The sequence below is a fragment of the Oxyura jamaicensis genome (genome assembly GCF_011077185.1).
Source record: "Oxyura jamaicensis isolate SHBP4307 breed ruddy duck chromosome 4 unlocalized genomic scaffold, BPBGC_Ojam_1.0 oxy4_random_OJ86703, whole genome shotgun sequence".
In the NCBI taxonomy this organism is placed as follows: Eukaryota; Metazoa; Chordata; class Aves; order Anseriformes; family Anatidae; genus Oxyura; species Oxyura jamaicensis.
This window is the reverse complement of record NW_023303870.1, coordinates 1-5,255: the sequence shown is the minus strand read 5'-3', so window position 1 is coordinate 5,255 and position 5,255 is coordinate 1. Positions and strand designations below refer to the sequence as shown.

At 39.7% G+C, this 5,255-nt stretch overlaps 1 long non-coding RNA gene across 1 annotated transcript; it reads right to left on the bottom strand.

The window, feature by feature from the left end:
• Positions 1-719: 719 nt before the first annotated feature.
• On the bottom strand, positions 720-4,074 carry LOC118157235. The gene is made up of 3 exons (XR_004746593.1): positions 3,294-4,074; positions 1,519-1,608; positions 720-888 (listed from the first exon to the last, which is right to left on the bottom strand). It is a non-coding gene; the product is annotated as an uncharacterized LOC118157235 (long non-coding RNA).
• Positions 4,075-5,255: the final 1,181 nt, after the last annotated feature.

Genomic DNA, 5,255 nt, shown 5'->3' with positions numbered 1-5,255 from the left:
GCTAGTGACTCCAACCCCAGTATCTATTGTTTCTCCTTCTGATCATCTAGAAGGTAAGGAACCAACCTTAGGCATACTGATAATTGGGTGCCTTTCAAGTAGAGAGAACTAAGAATAGCATCCTATCCCCAAGAGCACTGAAAACAGCTGACAGAGCAAAACACACACATTTCTGACAGCTGTGTAACACTCTGAAAAGTCATCAACTCATTAAACAGTATTTAAGTTCTAATGCGCAGATTTACCTGGGGTCACAGGTTTTGAGTTCTTGTTCCCTACCACAACAGATGTACTGATGTTTACATATTGGTTGCATAGTTCAATGCCTGTTTGTAGTATTTTTCTATACTAAAAATATTTCAAAGAGATAAATAAGCTGATGTTACGTGTCACCTATGCAGATATTGGCAGGTACTGATTTACAAATCACTCAAGTTATAAAAAAAAAACAAACTTATTTTGAAGGAAGTGGAAGGGGAACAAGTGTCAGCTTTGACAGGTTTCAGAATGTGTTTTATCATATACTCATAAGTAATTACAACTTCTTATGTAAATCTGTATTAGCAAGGCAAAGAAATTTCTCTCTTATAAAAAAAGATAAAAACGTGATACTGAAAAGCAGAGAAAAACCCAGTTTCCTTCTTTTACCTCCATCTTCCTTTCCTCAATATATTTTCAAGTATCAGTTAAAGTTTCTAGATGTAGCACTGTCAGGGCCGTCATTGCTGGACATTTCAAAAGATTTATACTATAAGCCTGTTTGTTTTGGCTTGGGATAAAATGCATTTTAAGCCTGTCTTTACCTTCATTGTCTTCCGCAGATACTCTCAGGGCTTCTTGTGCTTCCTGAAATACCCAGTTATGTTCCTGAAGTACATCTCTCAGTTTCTAGTAAGTGATAAGAATTTTTTCATTAAGATAAGCAGAAACTAGAATTCTCTATGTATTAACACTGAGATATAAACACTTAATTTTATACCCCATAAGGCAAACACTCTTCCGCCACCCCCTGAAGTCAGAGGATTCAAAAGATGGGAAATCAGAAGCAGAAAACCCCTCGGTTCATCTTTAGAACGGACCTGCACTCCACTTCTCAAAAGGGTAGGAACACATAAACAAGCTTTGCTTCCAACAGCTCAAAAGTACAGTATTAAAAGGCCCTGATCAGTTGCTGAGTATCTTCAGGTACTAAACTACTGCAACACACACACTGCATCTCATCTTCTGTGGGGAGAGGGCCAGAGGGAGGGGGATTACCCCCTGCATTTTATAAGAGGCCAGGCTTGCCATCACGACCAAAACAGCAGGACAGACAGTTCTGTATAGTCTCTGACTAATTGCAGCTGCTCTCAGTCAAGGGCAAGCTGCATTCCAAGGGCAGGAGCAGTGAAGGCCTTCCTACCCTTGAAGCCTTCTGAGAGCACTGCTGGTATAAGGACTGCTTCATTTGGACTATTGACAGCTACCATTTCCTTAAGAAGTCAAAATCTGATTTGTTATCCGGAGACATGAGCTCACCTTCTTGTCCAATCCAGGGAATGTATTTTGCAGCTTCTTTACAAGCATCTCTCGCTTCTCCCATTGTTTTTTAGACTCTGACCCACCCAGCTACGTTTAAAAAAAACAAAAACAACTGTTTCAGGCTTAATGTAATTTACAGAAAAATCAAACCTAATCAATACTGCTTACCTGACAGAGTCACTCCAAATGACAAAAGCACTTAAGACAAATCCAAGTGGCAGAAGTGATTCCTCATACACAATCAATACTCAAAGTAAGGCTAAAACTTTCAAGAGTGTACAAAGTCTTCAGTCATGAAAGACTGGCGTTCTTTGTTTGATTAGCATATACAGTGCAAAGTTACATACCAAAGCATCAATAATTTAAAATTATCTAGTTCGTATGTCTTTAAAATAAAAACTATAGCTAGCAGTGATTCTGCATGGTATTTCAGGCAGAAGGCAGTAGGGTTAACATTCAGGAGGTAAAGGAGATTAACAAGTGTGTAGTATTTAACCCGCCACAGCCTATCAACTGTCAATTGGTCTGTTTATATCAAGATTCATGTGTTTCAAGGAGAAACAAAAACACAACAGAACCAATGCTGTGTCAAAGCACCGTCAAGTCCCATCAGAACTTGGCAAAAAGTTTTCATCAGCAGGAGCTCCACTAACAGCTACCCTAAGTTGGGAAAGAGGGAGGTTTCTTATGAACGAGTGCCAAAACTTCCACATGCCACAAGCCGTTCTGTTAAGTACTCAACACAAAAAATAAGCAAGTTCCTTCGCAGGAACTGAATGCAAAGTGGTTACATGTCTACTTATCTACAGCAAAGATAGCAACATACTTCTTTACTTAGCTAAAGGATGGTATTTGCTGAGCGAACATAAACTAGATCGCCCAGGAGTACTCCCAGGTAACAGAGGACACGGTTCCTTCCCTCAGTGAGCCTACAGCATCATTAGGAAAAGAGCTATGCTAAGTACAAGAGCCAGTAAAGGGATGAAGTGTGCTCTAGCTTTGGGAGCCAGTTACCCCTGAGAGAAAATTTCTCAGCATGAGCTAAAAATCCTGCAAGTATTCCCATTACTAATCTCTAGTGCAAATCTTCAAAAGCCTCATTTCAGCTGATTTTTTTCCCCACTCCTCAGTCTTTCAACTGTAACAGAACTGTTGAGCGGAGAAATCAAACTGCTGCCTAAAACCAGGTCCAGTGATGCTTGTTGGCTACACCGGCTGCATAATAGTTCAGTATCTGTACACAAAGGTCAAAGTACGCATTCCATTTAACATATCTGATTCATTGCTTTCCAAGATTTCCCTACGCCACAGGTTTTTTCCAACCTAAATGATCCTGTGATTCTATCACTACTATCGTAACAGGGTAGGAGTAACAGAAGATGGTGAACTGTATCTATTTGAGGAAAAATAAGGAATGACCTGATGAGGCAAGTAGCCTCATAGCTGCTAACTCCTGATAACATTCACAGCAACTGAGCTGTACCCAATGCCTCACATAGCGCTGCTCCCTGTCATCAACTTCTACCCTGAGAGCAGTAACTAGGCCAATTAGGACACAACTCCATAAATACTAACCAGCAAAACAGGTAGCTTCATTTACAGGTAACTTCATTTAGCACTGCCAAAAAGAATAAAGCAGAAAAACTCAGAGGGCAAGATTTGAACTGGATGGGATTTTCTGATAAACACCGAGTTCATGCCACTACCGTCACTGATCAAGTCAGACGCTTCCACTTACTTCATAGCACTTGGACAGAAAAACCAATACTTACGTTATTAGCTTTTGGCTTTTTTGCATCTTCCTCATCACTGTTGACACGGTGTGTGGGAGAACCTTTTAGTTTCCTTTTGCGAAAGGTAGCTTTAAAAAGGAAGCAGAAAAGAACTAAAAATTACCTTCATTAAGTTTACCTCAATAAAATAGGTATATAAATATAAACCAGAGCTCTAGTAACTACTTGTGAACTGCACAAGATGTTGAACGGTCTTCTGTAGTAGTTTCTTACTACACTCCACAGGTACACAGAAACTCCAAGCAAAGCCACTACTGGAAAATACATTTCTTTACCTTATTTACCTCCTCAAGTTTTATTTAGTACTTTGGCAACTAAGCAATTATGTCTCATAGGAAACAGCCTTATTTGTTTGAACTGCCCCGTATTTTTACATACGAGTAAAGGTGTATCTTGCTTTTAACAGTAGTAGTTTTCCAAGTGAAAGCAAATTTTATTTAAGCTAAGTGCTTTTGGAAATTTGGTCCTTAACCAAGGCTAAAACCAAGCTACGAGTTGTGATACGCGCTCCACTGCCAATCTGGAAGTGCTGGTGATTGATTTCTGGCTCAGGTGCACACTGGAGGTTACTATCAAACAGTTTTCAACATTAAATCAAAATGCTTGAAAGAGAACTATGCGTATTAAGTCAGAGATAACCAAATAGCAGTGATACCTAAGTTATTTATCAATAGTTTATATGAGCCAGAACTTTCTGAATATCTTTGGGCCCAGGTGATCATCAGAGATTACCATCTTAGCATTAAGACCTGCCCAGTCAGGTGCATTTTCACTGCCACGATGCACGGCTCATGAAGTTACATTACCACTACTTCTCCACGTTAACTTTGCTTGAAGCAGCACCTTTTACTACATGAATACTCTTTTAAATAATTTTTCCAATTATTTCAAGTTTCCCAGTCTTTTTGGAAGCCTGCTGGCAGAGCACGTCTGTCTCAAGCATCTGCAGCCAACCTCTCGTCCCACACTGCCAAAGGACAGTCAGCAAACAAACTGATCACACAGAAAAAACATGCTTGCTTTCAAATCTAAAGGACCATCTGGACAACCAAAATAGCTTTAATTGTGAAAAATTAAGTATTCACATCTTTGCACATAAACACATTTTTGTATGGAAATACTTCCAAATACATTTTCCACTAGACTCATTCACTCTGGTATCAAAAATGGAAGTGGCATATAGATAAAAAAAATAACACTTCCCAAAGACAGAGTGGTAAAGCATCAGCAATAACTAGCTCTTCATTCAAGTTCCAGAGGTCTACCAGAAAAGACTGGTAGGGTTTTTCAGAGCATATTCATTTCTACGTATCAATATAAAACACACAGAAGCAGCACACCTCAAAGAATCCAGAGAACGTGTCAGAAGGGAAGCAGCTCTCCTTCAGCATTCAGAGAACAACGCGCTTTTCTGCCCAAGAGTCTCATTAAACAATACGGGCAAGAAAAAAAAACAACACATACTACTAGCTTAAGACTGAAAACTGTGTTTAGCCTTGATGCAAAGGCTAAGGGCAGTCAGGCTGCTGTTGGGTAAAGCAATAGAACAGTTACCCATCACAGAAGATGCCCCTCAACTGCTCCTCAAGATCACCAATTTCAGCATCACACCCTCTTTTATTTTACCTCCATGCTTTGTCTCGTTCTACAACAGCAGACCACGCTTTTAGATTCCCCCCACTCAGAAAGCAACATGCTTTGACTCAGAAATACACTTTTTAGGAACAAGCATCCCAATACATGTAACCTCCTATTCTCGTTAAGCACACAGTGAATACAAAGGGAGGTCACAAGTACTCGCCCAGAAAACCATTGATTCTACAAGAAATATCCAAGCAGTGTTCATGCAAGATAGTATTTGATAGGAAACTAGCTGGGAGTGTTATCTCTAACGTGGAAAATTGCCTAAAACTACACTCCTTGACATTACAGTGGATCTAC